Source organism: Aythya marila, assembly GCF_965140915.1.
Source record: "Aythya marila genome assembly, chromosome: Z".
In the NCBI taxonomy this organism is placed as follows: domain Eukaryota; kingdom Metazoa; phylum Chordata; class Aves; order Anseriformes; family Anatidae; genus Aythya; species Aythya marila.
Genome location: NC_139080.1, coordinates 48,796,622 through 48,815,865, shown reverse-complemented (window position 1 = coordinate 48,815,865; position 19,244 = coordinate 48,796,622). Strand labels below are relative to the sequence as shown.

The window sequence follows — 19,244 nt, the reverse complement described above, 5'->3', positions numbered from 1 at the left end:
TCACCTCCCTAGCCCTGCTGGTCACACTGTTCCTAATACAAGCCAGGATGCCGTTGGCCTTCTTGGCCACCTGAGCACACTGCTGGCTCATATTCAGCCGACTGTCAACCATCACTCCCAGGTCCTTCTCTGCCTGGCAGCTTTCCAACCATTCCTCTCCCAGCCTGTAGCTCTGCTTGGGGTTATTGCGCCCCAGGTGCAGGACCCGGCACTTGGCCTTGTTGAACTTCATGCAGTTGACCTCAGCCCATCGGTCCAGCCTATCCAGATCCTCCTGCAGAGCTTTCCTACCCTCAAGCAGATCGACACACGCACCTAACTTGGTGTCATCTGCGAACTTACTGAGGGTGCACTCGATGCCCTCGTCCAGATCATCGATGAAGATATTAAAGAGGACCGGCCCCAGCACCGAGCCCTGGGGGACGCCACTAGTGACTGGCCTCCAACTGGACTTGGCTCCATTCACCACGACTCTTTGGGCCCGGCTATCCAGCCAGTTTCTAACCCAACGAAGCGTGCGCCAGTCCAAGCCAAGAGCAGCCAGTTTCTTGAGGAGAATGCTGTGGGAGACGGTGTCAAAAGCCTTGCTGAAGTCAAGGTAGACCACATCCACAGCCTTTCCCTCATCCACCCAGCGCGTCACTCTGTCATAGAAGGAGATCAGGTTCGTCAGGCATGACCTGCCTTTCATAAAGCCATGCTGACTGGGCCTGATCGCCTGCTTCCCCTTCAAGTGCTGCATGATGACTCTCAGGAGGATCTGCTCCATGAGCTTTCCTGGCACTGAGGTCAAACTAACAGGCCTGTAGTTTCCTGGGTCAGCCCTCCGGCCCTTCTTGTAGATGGGCGTCACGTTTGCTAGCCGCCAGTCGATTGGGACCTCCCCCGATAGCCAGGACTGTTGATAAATGATTTTTCTTAGGAACTATCTCACAACTTCATTGCCAGAATTATGATTTGCTTGTGGTTTAAGTTTGGTTTCGACAACTTAATTTTGAAATAGTCTCAGGTATAGATAACAGGCGACAGCCTCTATTATCTGTAGTGTATTGTGTAGATTTTAGGATAACTAGTTAACACTACAAATATATGAAAGGAAAAATGTTGTTCTTTATACTTACAAGATAACTGTATATCTTGTATTATTTTTTTCAATGTATGTATATTAAGAAAAATCTATGCATGCTAAATAATAATAATAATAACAACAACAATAATAATAAATACAGATAGGATGTTAACCTATAAACCAATTATCTGTTTTATTTAGCAACTCTTTCCCACTTTCCATTACCTTGAATGAAAGCCAACAAAAGGATTGGAAACTCAGTTCCTGTCTCTATTGCTGTGCAGGATCTAGCAGCAGAAGCCGTGTGCCCTTCACACTTAAAAGGAAGGGCAGAATTTTAGGAAAGCCAGGCAGCAGCCCATGGAACCAGCATGAAATAATTCAGAGGTACATAACCAGGGTTAACAGACCTCTCAGCTTGTAGCTGGCTGAAGTGTGCAACTGAATCATGTGAGTATGGGTGAAGAGAACTTTAGGGAAGACCACCTAAGAAAGGAGGGTCCATGATGCAAAACTGCAACTAGGGAGTGGACGTCTTAACAAAGGACCTTTAGGCAGAGCGTGCTCTAGGCTAACATCTTCCCTGGCAGCCCTGCTGCATGCATGCATAAAGCTGCTCTTTATGTGAGAGTGGAGTGTATTAAGCTCTGCCTAGGGCTGGATGAAGAAGTGAGTCGACAGGTAACAATTAAAGGACAGGCTAACATGGATGACACTGTTGTGGGTGTTTACTTCAGGCCACCTGATCAGGAAGAGAAAGTCAACGAGGCTTCCTACACACAGCTGAAAGTAGCCTCATGGTCACAGCTCCTGGTTATTATGGGGGACTTCAATCACTCTGACATCTGCAGGGAAGACCACACACCTAGGCACAAACAGTTTTCCTGCAGATCATTGGTGATAACTTTTTGACACAGGTGGTGGAGGAGACAGTAAGAAATGTGCTGCTGGACCGTGTACTAACAAAGAAAGAAGGACTGGTTGCAGATTAGATGGGTAGGAGCAGCCTTGGCTGCAGTGACCGACAATGATATGGTGGTGTTCAGGATCCTATGTGGACGAGGAAGCAGGGCAATAAGGATTGCAACCCTGGACTTCAGAAGACAAAACTTTAGCCTCTTGAAGGACCTACTTGAAAGAATCTCATTAGTTAGGGCCCTAGAAGGAAGGGGGTCCAAAAGAGCTGGTCAATATTCAAGCATCACTTCTTCCAAGCTCAAGGTTGGTACATCCCTGTGAGTAAGAAGGCAAGCAAAAGGGGCAGGAGACCTGCATGGGTGAGAAAGGAGATCCTGGCAAAACTCAAACAGAAGAAGGAAGTATGCAGAATGTGGAAAAAGGGACAGGCCACTTGGGAGGAATATAGGAATGTTGTCAGAGTATGCAGAGATGTGATGAGGAAGGCTAAGGTCCGTTTGGAATTAAATCTGGCAAGGGATGCAAGGACAACAAGAAGGGCTTCTTCAAATACATCAGTAGTAAAAGGAAGACTTGGGAAAAGTCTTTTGACACTGTCTCCCATAACAACCTCATAGGCAAGCTCAGAAAGTGTGGGATAGATAGGTGAGGTGGACTGAGAACTAGCTGGATGGCAGAGCTCAGAGGGTTGTGCTCAGAGGTGCAGAGTATAGATGGAGGCATGTAGCTAACGGTGTCTCTCATGGATCAGTACTAGGTCAAGTTTTGCTCAACTTACTCATCAGTGAACTGGATGAAAAGACAGAGTGTACACTCAGGTGGTTTGCTGATGATACAAAACTCTGGAAGGAGTGGCTGATATACCAGGGGGCTGTGAGAGATCTGGACAGGCTGTACAGTTGGGCAGTGAGGAACCTCATGAAGTTCAACGAAGTCCTGCACCCAGGGAGGGATAATCCAATGCATCAATACAGGCTGGGGGCTGACCTGCTGGAGTGCAGGACTGTGGAGAAGGAGCTGGGATTCCTGGTGGCAGCACGTTAACCACCAGTAAGCAATGTGCCCTTGCAGCCAAGAAGGCCAATGGTATCCTGAGGTGCATTAGGACGAGTGTTGCCAGAAGGATTAGGGAAGTAATTTTCCCCCCTTTACTCAGTCCTGGTTAGGCCACACCCAGAGTATTGTGTCCAGTTCTGGACTCCCAAGTACAAGATGAACATGGTGCTGCTAGAGTGAGTCCAAAAGAAGACTACGATAGACACGGAGCATCTGTCATACAAAGAGAGGCTCAGAGAGTTGAGCCTGTTTAGCTTGGAGAAGAGCAGAGTGAGAGGGGATCATATCAATGCATTTAAGTATCTGATGAGAGAGTATCAAAAGATAGGGATAGACTCTTTTCAGTGGTAACAAGTGAAAGGATAAGAACAACAAGCACAAACTGAAACACGGGAAGTTCCATCTGAATATGAGAAAAAAGTTCTTTACTCTGAGAGTGACAAAATGGTAGAAAATGTTGCCATGAGGACTAGAGGAGTCTCCTTCTCTGGAGATAATTAAAAATGTGATGTGATCCTGGGAAACGCACTCCAGAAGCCCTGATTGAGCAGAAAGGATGGAATACATGAATTCCAGAGACCACTTCCAAACTCAGCCACACTGTGACTCTGTGAGCCCATGATCAGGAAACACTTATACTGTGAAGGTGACTGAGGACTGGAACAGGTTGCCCAGGGAGGTGGTACAGTCTCCATCCTTGGAGATATTTAAAACACTTCCTGGCAGCCTGCTGTAGGTGAGCCTGCTGGAGTGTGGACATTTTCCACGATGACCTCCAGAGGCCCCTTCCACCCTCAACCATTCCATCCTGTCAAGGGATTTCACTCTGCCTTTTCCCAGCACTGAGTCCTTCTTCCCTGGCAGGTCTCACACAAGGTGAACTGGGGCATCTAATGGGACTGAGGAGGTCACCAGGGCTCCCTTGCCTGCACTGCTCCTCTGCCCGTTGCTGGGCCTTTGTGCCTGGGGGCACCGGTCTCTCACCACAGGACCCGACAGGCCTGAAGATGAGCAAGTTGCCGCGAGGATGGCAATGTCCCACTAGGCAGGCTTTCCCCCCTTGGGTTGTTTGCCTTCCTTTCTGAGCAGCTTTGCAGGGCAGCCGCAGAGCCCCCTGTGATGTCAGGAGCATGAGTGTAACTGCGTATGAGCTCTGCATTTGGCAGAGGCCACAGGCGCTGTCCCTGCACACTTCATCCAGGGCTCGTGCGGGCACACACACAAGTTGTGCAGGCTCGAGCAGGACTGTTGGCATGCTCGCCAATTATTGGCCTTGTGGGGAGCAGCAGCTCTACACGCTGAGCCAAGGCAGCCCCTGCCAGTGCTGCTGTCCCTGCTGCCTGGCTGTGGGGTGCTGAGGGTCCCACAGAGCGGCTGTCCCTTGCCTGTGGGTATGACGAGGGAGCTAGGGATGTGAGCAGTCCTGAAGGCTTCCAGTCAATTGCTGTACCTTTCCTGACCGCCTCCTTCAGGTACCCTGGGCTAACTCAAGCTTTGACTGGGATGGAGCACTGGGACTCCACAGCCTTGGGCATGCCAGCTCTTCCCCCAGCGCTTCCTGACAGGAGGCCAGAGCCCACCTTGGGCTTGAGCCGTGGGCCAGTGTGGAGGACATCAGGGCTTCCCTTCCTGGTCTCTTCCTACTAGTCTTCGCACATTCAACAGAAACAGACGCAAATCCCATCCTGTCCCACATGTCTCTGCCCTGCCCCAGCTCCTGCCAAGGTCCCGGCGGGGACACTCCGCCATGAGCCGCACGTGCTCCCCCTGCCCAGGGAAGGCCCTCTGACCAAAGCTGCACCAGAGGCTGCCATCGCTGCTTCTCAGCCCACCAGGAGCCCCCTGGGAAGCCTTTGCCACCTCTCTCCCACAGTGTTCTTGGGCTCTCCCTGCTTTCACACTCGAAGCGCAAGGAACTCTTGGCCACTCAGCATGTCTCTCTTGGCAGGACGTGGCGTTGCGCGCTGAGGAACTCCTGGAGGAGAGCAGCCCTGCTGTGACGGGCAGCAGCAGCCAGCTGCAGCAGGTGGGGCCAGCTGAGGCAGCAGCAGACTGCCCATGCCCCATCTGCCTCGACAACGCCACAGCCTACATGGACCCATGCTCCCACTGCTTCTGCTACGCCTGCATCCAGCGCTGGGGCAGAGGGAGCAACACCTGCCCACTCTTCAGGCAGCTGGTTGAGTAGGTGGTGCGCAGGCTGTGAGAAGACGACGAGCGCGAGGAGTGTGGAGTCGGCTCGTCTGCCCGCCACAGGAGGAACTGTGCCAGAGAAAGAGTGCGCAGCAGTTCCCCGCAGCAGCGCTACAACTTGCGCAGATGGCCCAGCAGCCGCGGCCCCTCAGCTGGGGGAAGGGGACCTGTGGGGCCCAACCAAGCACCCAGGGGCGGCACAGCTGCGGGGCCTGTAAATGCCACCCCCCGGCAGGCTCATGCATGCAGGGCTCCTTGGGGCCAACCCTACGGCATGCAGGAGAGTGCCTGGGAGGCCTGTGGCGCTAATCTTCATCTTCTCCGGTTGGAAACACCAGGAGCTGGGATCTTTGAAATCTTTTACTTCCAATAAATGCCCAGATACATTTCTGTGTGGGTGTTTTTCTAAACCAAAGAACTATCTCCTCTAAGGAAGGCTTTCCAACATGGTCTCACAGTGGAGGAAAGCCAGGGGGGAGTGTTTTGTGGAGCACACGATGATTGCATTTAATGCAAATGCCAAAGCAGAAGGCACATCCCTCGCCCTCTTCCAGGCTCCCACTTCCCAGAACGAGCCCATGGCTGTCCCAGCCCTTTGGCCAGCACCCAGCTTGCAGGTCCTGAGGAACTGCGTCTCATGCAGCTGCCAGGAATGGAATACAGGCCATGCTCACAGCCCCATCCCCGCTGTGCACCCCAGCCTGAGGGATCTAGTACTTGAACAGGTTGCCCAGAGAGGCGGCAGAGTATCTATCCTCAGAGGACTTCAGAAGGTCACCCTGACAGGGTCCTGGGCAACCTTCATTAGAAGGCCCTGGTATAGCAAGTGTGTGGACTATATGATCTTCAGAGGTCCCTTCCAACCTCAGCCTCTGTGTGATTCTGTGAGCCTGTGATCAGGAGGCACTTCTGTACTGTGAAGGTGACTGAGGACTGGAACAGGTTGCTCAGGGAGGTGGTACAGTCTCCATCCTTGGAGATATTCAGATGCCATCAGGACATGGTGCTGTGCAGCCTGCTCTAGGTGAGCCTGCTGGAGTGTGAACATTTTCCAAGATGACCTCGAGAGGTCCCTTCCACGTTCAGCCATTCTGTCCTCTGAAGGGTTCTCCCTTTTCCTTTCCTAGCACCGAGTCCTTCTTCCCTGATAGCTGCCATAGGTGGGGAATTAGGGTATTGACATTTTGCTGTTGGATTAATCATTCTTCTCCATTTATCTTCTCCACCGTACTGCTCTGTCTCTTAAGGTTGTACTAGATCATCTCACATGCCTTTTCAAACCTAAATGATTCTATATGATTTTATAACCAAGGTTTTAGATGCAGTCACTGTCTGGAATTTTGGAATAAAAAAAATAAATAAATCACAGAATCACAGAATTTCTAGGTTGGAAGAGACCTCAAGATCATCGAGTCCAACCTCCAACCTAACGCTAGCAGACCCCACTAAACCATATCCCTAAGCTCTACATCTAAGCGTCTTCTGAAGACTTCCAGGGATGGTGACTCCACCACTTCCCTGGGCAGCCTGTTCCAATGCCTCACAACCCTTTCAGTAAAGAAGTTCTTCCTAACATCTAGCCTAAAACTCCCCTGGCTCAACTTAAGCCCATTCCTCCTCGTCCTGCCACCAGGCACGTGGGAGAACAGACCAACCCCCACCTCGTTACAGCCTCCCTTGAGGTACCTATAGAGAGCGATAAGGTCGCCCCTGAGCCTCCAGGCTGAACAAGCCCAGCTCCCTCAGCCGCTCCTCATAGGACTTGTTCTCCAGGCCCCTCACCAGCTTCGTCGCCCTTCTCTGCACCCGCTCAAGCACCTCCATGTCCTTCTTGTAGTGAGGGGCCCAAAACTGAACACAGTACTCGAGGTGCAGCCTCACCAGAGCTGAATACAGGGGGACGATCACCTCCCTAGCCCTGCTGGTCACACTGTTTCTGATACAAGCCAGGATGCCGTTGGCCTTCTTGGCCACCTGAGCACACTGCTGGCTCATATTCAGCCGACTATCCACCATCACTCCCAGGTCCTTCTCTGCCTGGCAGCTCTCCAACCATTCCTCTCCCAGCCTGTAGCTCTGCTTGGGGTTATTGCGCCCCAGGTGCAGGACCCGGCACTTGGCCTTGTTGAACTTCATGCAGTTGACCTCAGCCCATCGGTCCAGCCTATCCAGATCCTCCTGCAGAGCTTTCCTATGGAATTTGTCAAAATGGATTTGTCTTTTCACTTCTCTTTTCTTTTTAATTTGTACTACTGAACAGCATGTAAAAATCTCCTTCAAATACTAACTTGCTCTGCAAATGTGGCCTTGTTTCGTATGAATAATCAAGACGTTTACAATTCTGAGAGGAAGCCTGTGGGCAATGATGCATTATTGGCACAACAGACACCTCTGTAAGCCAATTACATTTTTCCTCGTAGATGGTTCTTCCAACACAATAAATGGCAGAAAAAAAGAAAAAAAAAAAAAAAGAAAAAAAGAAAAAAAAAAGTTCCAGGTGCAAGACTTTTCTTTCACTTGGCTTTCACTGCCATGCCTACAGGCTGACCTCCCCACAAAAAGACAACAAACATATTGAAGCAAAGTCATCTAGGCTAGAAGCCCATCCTCACTCAAAGACAGGTGCTTCTCAGCTAGGCCAAAATATAAGAGAAGTAACAGCATGTATGTTTAATTGTGCTTCCTTTGCCCTAAATTAAATTTATCCACAATTCATTGTAATGAGAAAAAATTAAGCATGGTACCCAAGAGAACACAAGGAAGTGTTCTTCTTAGGAAGACTTAGGAAGGCTGCATGGCTATGACAAGACTTAGAGTACAGGCAAATGCTCTACTGTCTAAAATTTTCCAGCAGGAGGTTTTTGTTCTATGAATTTATTATTTTATATATATATTTTTTTGCAAACAATGTTTATATGCTATGACTAATGCCGTCCTCTAATGGATTAATTTTAAATTATTTTTCCCTTTTTACCAGTTTGTAGTTTCTAGAACAGGAAAAAAAATCTCCAGGTTAAAAAGCAGATTATTGTTTATGGATTTCAGACAATGTTTCTTTACCACTGCTAATATATGAAGAATAATCAGTGTTTGACAACACTGGGAGATGTTTGGACTGATGTAGTGCCCCAGTGAAGTGCAAGGAGACAAACATACACACAAAACATTAGATAATGTTTAAAAACTTCAAATTTGGAGGAATTTCTGAGTTTGAGATGGCTCTTTTCTTTGGCTGGACCTTCATGTTTTGCCTTCATTTTTGGAGTTTAATGTCCTTCTAGTAAGATAGTAGAAGTTTTTTTCCCTCCTCTCAGTTCCTTCAGAGGACATATAATTCTGAGCTCATTGAGTTACCACAGTTACAAATGTGAGGCTCTGAGATGGAGATTCAGACCCCAAAGGCTGAAGGAAGTACGTGAGACACGTACTTGAGTGTAGAGGCGTCTCTCCCCATAGCCAAAAAATGTGACTTTTAAGGAAGCTAAAATGCAAACAAAGATCGTGGTTATCTAATATGTGGGGTGTGGGGAGAAGTGGGGGGAAGTATTATGCAAATACATAAGAAAATCAGTTACGCACTTCCCTTTGGGTAACTTCCTCATCAATGTTGCAGAGAGTGGGTGCTCCAGACATAATACATGAGTTTAGCATCTCAGCCTTTTCATCCATGGAGAGAGGTAGAACATTTTTACAAAACAGAGGAGCAAAACTTAGGAAAACACACCTTGAAAGTGTTTGAAAGAATCTGTGCTGATCATGCAGCTACCCATAGCTTACTCCTCTTTTACCTGCTATGTTTAGACAAGGATAAGGCTAAAATCATGGTGTTACTGAAAGGTTTTCTTCACAGTGAGCACAGTGTTACTGAGGTATTGATCTCCACTGTACATAAAAAATAATAAATAGGAAATATGAATCTCACTACAAAGATAAAACAAGAATATGGAAGGAGACTTAGGGTCAGCCAAGTGATTACTGTACTCATCCAACTATAAAAAGAGCAAAGGACTGAATTAGGACAAAAGATCAAAAGACATGCAATGGTGAAACAGAGCTCTGAGTAAGCTCTTTATTTGAACAGTTAATTTTTCCATTCTTTTGTTTTTCAAAGTAATATTCTGTGGGCAGTCAAGGAACTAAGGAAGTATAGTTCAGAGCAACTGTCTTCCTCATGGTCAAGACTTAAGAAATATTTACTAGACAGAATGATAAAAATACAGTGCAACAATTTGTTCTAGCACAGGGTGATACGAGGGTCAGGCTGGGGGTTAGGGAAAGGTTCTGCACCCAGAGGGTGGTTGGGCACTGGGATAGGCTCCCCAGGGCAGTGGGAACAGCACTGAGCCTGCCGGGGTTCAAGAAGTGTTTGGACAACGCTCTGAGAAATATGGCCTGATGTTTGGGTGGTCCTTTGGGGACTGAGGAGTTAGACTCAATGATCCTCATGGATCTTTTTCAACTCAGGATATTCTAAGATTTAAAAACTTAACTTGAAACTTCAACAGTTTTCTGATTATACAGAGGGAAAAAATAAAGAAAAAAAAATGTGAATATACATTTTTATCTAACATTCTTGTTTAACTAAGACTCCTGAAATCAAGATGTATTCATCTTTGAACAACACTAACATTTTTAATTCTAAGATCCTTTTCTATGTTCTTACCTTACATACCACACATAAAAGCTGAAAGGAATTAAGCACACATATATTTGATTGTGACTTCACTCAGTACATTAAGTATTGTGGTATTTTAAGAGTTTTCTATAATCTTAATAGTATATTCCATAATTATATAAATTCTGTCATGATTAGCAGTATAAATTTATATATATTATAATAATATATATAAAAGTATATAAAGTATAAATTTAAATTTATTAGCAGTATAAAGGCAGTATAAATTTATTGTTATCACCTCACAGATATTTACATCTTTATGCATTTGGAGCAGATATTTAAATCCGTGTAGTATTTTGACAAATACAATGGATAATAATAATAATCTCTTTTCTTCAACTTCAGCTTTAAAATCACCTTCCAGTCTGTCTAAGCAGCTGAGTGGTTGTCTTAATTTGATTCATCAGATTAGCTTTACATGTTTGCTTTACCTTCCTGCATAAACATAAAGATTTAATGTCTATCTAGACCTTAGGAGAGGAATTTTTATGTGAAAATTATGCTGAAATCAGGAGGAACACAGTGAATGTTTAAAAATAGACAGGGAAGGAAATGAAGCAGAATACTGTTCTCTCAAGTCACTCCAACAAACTCGAGTTTGATCAGGACACTAGGTTGACCTTTCTGACCTACTGAAAAAATCTAAGATCTTATTAATTCAGCTAGTAACACTGATGATTTTTACAGCTTTTGTAGATAGTGACATCTCTGAACAACGTCCACTCATCATAACGAAAGAGATGGGTATAGTGCTGGCATAAAGAAAAAGGTGACATCCACAGGATCACCACCACATTTCTTGCAGTATGTTAGTCTTCCTTAGGGAAGTATCCTGGCTGTGTATCGAAGCCTAGGGCAGTCCGTCTCAGTATCCATGTACTGCATCTCTCACCAGCTTACAGTCTACAGCAGCTTTTCTACCACTCATCTTTGGACCTCCATCTCTATGAGAGAACTCATGACTTTTATTCATGAGTTTTCCCCAGTGTCTCCATGAGAAGTTTTCTTCCTATAGTCAAGTTAATTTATCTGATTTCTGTAGCTTCCGTCTGAGCATCTAAGCATTATGCTGCACTATTTTTATTCTACACTTCAGACTCTACAATATGCTTTCTTTCATAGAATCATTAAAGTTGGAAAAGACGTCTGAGATCACCTGGTCCAACCACCCCCCTAGCACCAATATCACCCACTAAACCATGTCCCTTAGCACCACATCCAACCATTCCTTAAACACACCCATGGACGGTGACTCCACCACTTCCCTGGGAAACCCACTCCAATGCCTGACTACTCTTACTGAGAAGAAATGTCTCATAACTTCCAAACTGAACCTTCCCTGGCACAACTTGAGGCCATTCCCTCTAGTCCTGTCACTAGTTACCTGTGAGAAGAGGCTGACCCCCAGCTCCCCACACCTTCCTTTCAGGTAGGTGTAGAGAGAACGAGGTCTCCCCTGAGTTTCCTCTTCTCCAGACTAAACAATCCCAGTTCCCTCAGCTGCTCCTCATAGGACTGGTGTTCTAGGCCCTTCACTAGCTTCATAGCCCTTCTCTGGACATGCTCCAGGGCTTCAATGTCCTTCTTGTAGTGAGGAGCCCAAAACGGAACACAGTACTTGAGGTGTGGCCTCACCAGAGCAGAGGACGGGGGGATGATCACCTTCCTGGACCTGCTGGCTACACTATTCCTGGTAACAGCCAGAATGCCGTTGGCCTTCTGTTGCTCCACACACACTCCCAGGCAATGCTGACAGATACACAACGCATATCTATTAGACTTCAAGCAAATTTCGCTGATACTATTTCTTCAGCTTTTGTCTCTTATTAGCACTTTTATCAGACATCTGTTTTGGGAGCCAAGTTCCATATTTTACTTTATAGCAGTTCAGTTTCAGAAGCATTTTCATACTTTCAAATAATTCTGATTTCTCACAGTATTTTTAGGATAACTACAGTGATCCTGCTAGGGTGTTTAAACAATGAGATGTACATTTAACAGAATTGTAGCTTAAATAAAGTCTGTCTGGGAACAAGCCTTTGGTCACTAGTAATCACAACAGCAGCAGCTGATGTGTACTGAGAAGTATGTGGGGCTTGCGACATCTCAGGAGGTGTGTGAGGGGGTGCCTGGGCCCTGCCTCTTGGCCTCTCTGCTCTGTGTGCACTGTGTCTAGAGGCACCAGCCTGCAGGCAACAGCCTCAAGAGAGGGCCTGGCACAAGCTGGGCACAGCCAGCTGAAGCAAAGTCATTTCAAATGCCAGGCAGTCACATATAACCCACCCCTAGAGTACGCCAGCACCCACGGCAGTTTGCATGGCAGTCCATAGGGTGGCCATTAGAAGGGCAGCACATCCTGTCACTCTGTCAGTGGGTGGCCCTATCTGGTCACCTGCTCTGCTCACTAGCAGGCCTGGGCTGGGGCCTTGGAGGCTTCCCCAGCCAACAATAAAACACATTAAACAATATTCTGTCAGGTGTGTGGCAAGGAGGAGGCACAGACATGGTGACCACCTAGCAGACAGCCATGCCCTCTGCTTCTGTTCCTCTCATGCTCTGTGGGATGGAACTCCAGCAACCGGGCAGCTCGTGTGACCACCCAGCTCTCAGGCTGTGGGCTGTGCTTGGTGCTACTCCTGAGACCTACCTGCCTCAGTGGAGGAAACGTTAGTTGGCCCATAAACTAGTGAGACTGAGACTGAAAGTGCTTTAAACAAAGATCACCAAGGCACTAGGAATACTAGGCCCTAGGAAATTAGGAATACTGAGGTTAAGCCAAAGGACAGTACAGTACCATCTGAGGATGGCTCCACAGGGAGAGTGCAGATCTGCAGTTCACATCTGCAGGGAATAAAAAGACAAGCCAAAGCTCCACCTGAGTTGATACTGGACAATGTGGTGTCAAATAAACAAGGTCTTACTTGCCAAGTATGTCAATAGCGAGATTAGTTCAAAGGAAAACATTGCACTGGTACCTAATGCAGGTGTTAACCTAACAAGTAAGGATGAGGCTAGGCAACTTGTACCCATTTACAGAAAGAGCAAGAAGGCATGAGAGAAGACCCAGGAAACTACACACCTGCTAGTCTAACCTCCATTCCTAGAAAAGTTATGAAGAAGATTTTTCTTGGGGATTCTGAAAGTCGGTTAAAGAACAAACCTATTACCAGGAATAGTCAACATCGGTTCATCAAGGGAAAATCCTGCCTTATTAACCTGATCTTCTATGATAAAGTGACTCACTTGCTGGACAAAGAGAAAGCAGCAGATGTAATCTTTCTAGAATTTAGTAAGGTATTTACTGCTGTCCCTCACAGCATCCCTCTGGATAAATTCTTCACCTGTGAGATAAACAGTTTTGTGCTACACTGGGTGATGAACTGGCTCAAAAGTAGTGCTGAAAATGTTGTGAATGGGGCTACATCTAGCTGGCAGCTGGTCTCCAGTGGTGTTTGCCAGGGGTCAGTTCTAGGTCCAGTTCTGTTCAACACTGTTATCAATGATCTGGATGCAGGAGTGGAATATATCCTCAGCAAGTTTGCCAGTGACACTAAACTGGGAGGTGCTGTTGACTCCCTTGAGGGAAGGGAGGCCATGTAGAAGGATCTAGATAGATTAGAGCAGTGGACAATCAGTAACAACATGAAGTTCAAGAAAGGAAAATGCCACATGATACTCCTAGCATGCAGTAATGCTGAACATAGCTACACACTAGGAGGCCAGTGGCTATAGAGCAGCTCAGCAGAAAGGGATTTGGGGGTGCTGGTCAACAGCAGGCTCAACATGAGCCAGTAGCACGCCCTGGCAGCCAAGAGGGCAAACCACATTTTGGGGTGCATTAAAAAGTATAGTTGGCCATTCAAAAGGGGTCATTTTGCTGCTGTATTTAGCACTGACTTGAATATTGTATGCAGTTCTGGGCTTCTCAATATGTAAAGAATGTGCATCCAGAGGAAGGCAACAAAGCTGATAGAAGGGCTGGAAGGCATGTCCTGTGAGGATAAGCTGAGGACACTGAGGTTGTCCAGTCTGAAGAAAAGGAGGCCAAGAGGTGACTTTATGGCTGTCTACAACTTACTGAGGAGGGGAAGTGAAGAAACAGGTGCTAGTCTCTCTCGCCCTGACAGGACATGTGGGAATGGCACAAAGAACCTCCAGTGGCGGTTTGGACTGGACATTATGAAAAATTTCTTGATTCTGAGGGTGGTCAAACACTGTAAGAGGCTTCCTAGTAAGGTGGTTGATGCCCCAGGCCTGTCATTATTCAAGAGGCATTTTGACAATGTGCTTATTAATATTCTTTAACCTTTGTTTAGCCCTGAAGTGTTTAGGTAGTTGGACTAGATGGTTTTTGAAGGTCTCTTCCAACTGAACTGTATCTAAGATATAGAATATAGTAGCTTTGAGCCCAGAAGATTTTTCTGCTGAGCAGTTCACAACCTGAGTCTAATAATACCATTAGTAACAAGTGGGATTGTCCATCTGTGCTAGGTTGTGTGTGCTCTCATGATTCTGAATGTCAGTGGCCTTGATGTTAGCTTTCTCATCTTAAGTAAAAACAGTGTTTGCTCCAGTTAATGTAACTCCTCAGCATTTTGGCCACGTGAGAACAAAAACCTGCTTGTTGAACAAGTTACACTTCATCTACCAGGTTTAGAGTAAACACCAGTTATCTACTCCTTTGTACCAAAGTCATTCATCCAAAGAACTGGAAAAAAATCACAAACACTTAAAAGTATTACCAGCTTCAAAAAAAACCCTGTTATTTTAAAAATATTTTTGTTTGGATGTGCTTTTCAGAGTCATTTCTATCTGTACTGAAGATGGTTAGATAGATGTTTTTATCTACACTGAATCATGACAGAAAAGCCTTCAGTTATTTGAAACTGCATCTGACACTCTGATATCATCAGACGACTCCAGGCACTATAGCTAGTGAAATATTTCCTGAGGAAATATTACTTGACTTGGCAGCACTATTACTGTCCTATTACAAGGCAAACAGATGCTTAGAAAAAGCACCATGTATGTTATTCAGGGGCTTCCTATGCTCACAGTAGGAATTCTAAAACAAACAAACAAACAAACAAAATAGAATTTGTTCTGGTGCTCATAAAGTGTCTTTTGCTGCCTTCCATGAGCTTCTATACTTTGAAGAGCCATTGCTCAACAAAAAAACCCATCTCTAACTGATGCTAGGTATCTATTTTCTCTCTTCCACAACACGTTCCTTTTCAGACTCTTCTGTCTTTGGAAGAATATTCACATTTCACAGTTTTCCTCGAAAAACCTTTTGATACTTTGAACTTTAAAATGCTCAGAATGTTACTGAAACTAAATAAATAAATACCACCAGACAAATAAACAAAGCTTTCTCTTTTCTCTTTTTGTTTTTCTTTAGGAAAAAAAAAATCACAAAAATATCAACACTTCCTTTCCTCTTCTTAGAATGCTCAACTAGTCATTATTTCTTTGCCTCCTTTGCCAGGGAGCTCTTACGCTGTCACAAATGCAATGATTGCCCCCGGCTAAAGATACCTCCTGTCAAAGCAAGCATTCCTATCTAAAAACAGGTAGCATCATTTATATAGAAGCATGCTGCCTTTGGGGCAAAGTAGTTTACTTTGATCAGTATTCATTAAGCCACCATACAAAAAAAGCGGACCCACTATTTGCTAATATCCAAAGGAAAGTAATCAAGATATTCCAGGAAGACCCTTGTCTAGTCTCCCGAGAAACAGTTTTCCTTCTGTGACAAGATGTGAACAGACCTTTTTGGGTACAGCTTGCCCTTCACCAACACAGATGCTTAGAAAAAGCACCATGTATACTATTCAGGGGTGTCCTATGCTCACTGTATGAATTCTAAAACAAACAAACAAACAAAATGTAATTTGTCCAACCAGCTTTGGGCTCTTCAGTGACTACAGAAGAGTACATGCATAACTGTCTCTTCTCAGAGCTGACAAAACAGACTGGGTAGAGGTGCTCTTAGAAAAATGTATTTGGGGAGCCAAAAGCTACCTCTAAGTACTTGAATTACTGAGCCGATATATAAAGTTTTTATATATATGTATCAAGTTCTTCTCTTTTTTTTTTTTTTTCTGTTTGTTTGTTTGTTTCATATTTAGTGCCTTTCCAGACAAAATAGCACTCAAACAGTAGAAGGTAAAGCACCTTTATGTACCATAGAGGCTATCACTGCTGCTAGACAGAGCTGTGAAATGAACATATAAAGTCATTCAGAACATGTGAAGAGCAAAACAAAAATATTATCAGTCTACTTGAAAGACGAATTGCTAAAAATAACAGCAACTTCCCATCCAATGGCCTGGGTATTTTCAGGTTCAATGACAGAGTGACACTGAGCGTGTCAGCATAGCATGTTTCCAGATGGAACGTATTCTTTTTACAGAAGACTTGGGTTGTAAACCCGAGGCTGCTACAACAAAATAGTTATGAGCAAGAAGTCACAGTAAAAGCAAAACACATCAAAATGTCACTAAAATTTCCTAAATACTTCCCTTCCTTCTCTCCCTCCGCCTCCTCTCCCCCCCCCCCCCACACACACACACATACACACACACTTTTTTTTTGTCTCTTTTTCTCTTCCTTGGGGAGGGGTGGTCAGAGGGGAAGAGGTGGTAATGTGATATTAGTTTACACAGCTAGACTGCCAACATTAAGGATCAGTTTCTTAAATAAAATCTGTTGAATAATTTTCTGATTAGAAGCCAGATCAAAGGAAGGAAGGCTTCTCCAAAAATAGTATCTTCCAGCAATGGGGCCAGCTCTTCCTGGCTAGCTTTTATGAAGACACATATATTACAAAGGTAGACTACATAATGAAAATACACTACTACCAATCAGCACATCATTGAATCAACAGTCCAGTCTAAGAGACAGGAAACCCTTTTAGCTAGCAAATGACCATTTGGATGAACTGTACCCTTACCTCTCATGTAAAATATGAGAATGTTCGAGAACTGCAATGCAGAGAGATGAGCCCTCTCCTTCCTCCCACAGAGGAAGCCCATTTGCAGCACCTGGACCAGTGAAAGACTCTCAACAAGGCACGTTTATCACTCTGGGCAGAGAGAGGATGCACCTGGCCTCAACACGTTCTGGGCCAACAAGCAGTATTTCCCTAGCTCTTGCATGACAAACTGCCAATCTGGAAAAAAATAGCTCATAGTCAGGCTTCTTTACTCATGGTGTACAGTCCTCTGTGCAATGTCAGTGATTACACTGCCAAATGGTCCAGTGATAGTAGTTGTTACAGCAGGCTAACAGAAGATTGCATCCTTTGTTGCAGCAAGAGGGTCCAGTGGATTTGAATTCACTCTTCCTCTGCCGGATATTTTCCTGCACTTCTGTGCACCTGTCCAGATCTTTGTTATGCTCACTGGATGGAGATAATCACAAAGTAGTTCAGCTAACCGGAAGCAGCAGCAGTTTCTTGCCTCATGTGACGTGAGGAGAAAATATTCACTTGATACCACCTGCCTCACCTCCCACTGTGATTCGGGGCCTGTCCTAACGTATGCATGACCAGAACTGGTCAGAACTAGGCTCTTTGTCTCAATGCTCATTATTTTAAATAACACATAGAATCATAGAATGGCTTGGGTTGGAAGATACCTTAAAAACCATCTCATTCCAACCCCCTGCCATCGGCAGGGACACCTCCCACCAGACCAGGTTGCTCAAAGCCCCATCCAGCCTGGCCTTGAACACCTCCAGGGATGGGGCACCCACAGCTTTCTTTGGGCAATCTGTGCCAGTGCCTCACCACCCTCACAGTAAAGAATTTCTTCCTTATATCTAATCTAAACCTACCCTAGTTTAGTTTAAAACCACTGCTCCTTGTCCTATCACTATGCTCTTTGACAAAGAGTCCCTCCCCAGCTTTCCTGTAGGCCCCCTTTAGGTACTAGAAGGCCACTCTAAGGTCTACCTGGAGCTTTCTCTTCCCCAGGCTGAACAACCCCAACTCCCTCAGCCTGTCTTCATAGGAGAGGTGCTCCAGCCCTTTGATTGTCTTCATGGCCCTCCTCTGGACTTTCTTCAACAGGTCTTCTTATGCAGGGGGCTCCAGAACTAAATGAAGTACCCCAGATGGGGTCTCATGGGAGCAAAGTAGAAAGGAAGAATCACCTCCTTCGCCCTGCTGGCCACACTTCTGATGTCTCTCAGGATATGTTTGGCTTTCTGGGCTACAAGTGCATATTGACAGCTCATGCTGAACTTCTTATAAATCAAGATTCCTAAGTTCTTCTCCTCAAGGCTGCTTTCAGTCTGTTCTCCACCCACTTTGTATGTGTGCTTGGTATAGCGCCAGCCCAGAAGCAGGACCTTGGACTTGGTCTTGTTGAATGCCATGAGGTTCACACAGGCCCACCTCTGAAGCCTGTCAAGCTCCCTTTGGATGGCATCCCTTCCCTTCAGTGTGTCAACTACACCACAGAGCTTGGTGTGATTCTTAGAAATTTGCATGATGGTACCCTAATTCAAAAGATAGCTAATCCTACTACTTGATTTACAAAAATAATCCTTACTTAAACATATGATTGGCTTTACTAACTTTTGAGCAAAATATCACATATTCTTTGAAATACAGTTGTAAGTTCTAACACTCTGTGTCAAAGAGAGACTACATTAATGTTGCTTCCTTCACTTAAATTCCCTGTATTTCAGATATTGGAGACCTTCACCTTGCCAAAGTCTTGCTTTTGTTTTTACATACAGTGAACTTGTTGTCTTGATTTGCATTATCAAATTTGGGCTGAGTTTCCCGGAGTTGGAACCTATCCATAACTGCCTGCTTAGAGCACCCGCCAGCTTGCTTTTCTGTATTCTTTACAAACAATGTGTTAAAAAGGGGGATTCAGTTCAAATTTTCCTGGGCCATGTTTTTAAAGAGGTTGAAAGAAATCTGTCTTTATAGTAAGTGTCTAGCCACAGTTTTTCAATCTAAATTAAGAAGCCAACTTTTCAGGCAACCCTACCAAAAATCAAGAAATAGCGTTTCTAAAAAACATTACGACATTGTTTTTAACTAAGATTAACTCTGCTGAAATTTGTCAAGCCAGTTGTGAAATCTGAACGAGAATTTTTAAAAGCAGAACTTCACACTTGGTGATCAGCAGTGACATCCATTTTAACATTTTAGCTCATCATCCTGAAGTCTAATTCTGTTCCCAGATATACTTGCTTTAACTAAGAGAAACCCCACAGGCTTTTGCATGTTTTCAACACTGTGGTCTAAAAAATAAAGTTTTTCCTTTTCTCACTTACTTCATTATCTAGTTTAAGGAAAGAAGAATAATA

The 19,244-nt window shown here is 45.2% G+C and overlaps 1 protein-coding gene across 4 annotated transcripts in view; it reads right to left on the bottom strand.

The window, feature by feature from the left end:
• SYK (spleen associated tyrosine kinase) overlaps window positions 1-19,244 on the bottom strand; it is a 57,817-nt gene that overhangs the window by 34,465 nt on the left and 4,108 nt on the right. Inside the window, exon 2 of one of the 4 annotated variants that reach the window (XM_082782698.1) lies at window positions 16,102-16,131. The exons of the other annotated variants lie outside the window; for them this stretch is intronic. The gene's annotated coding sequence lies outside the window, so the exon portion shown is untranslated. The remainder of the gene's footprint in view (window positions 1-16,101; window positions 16,132-19,244) is intronic. 4 annotated transcript variants of the gene reach the window in all.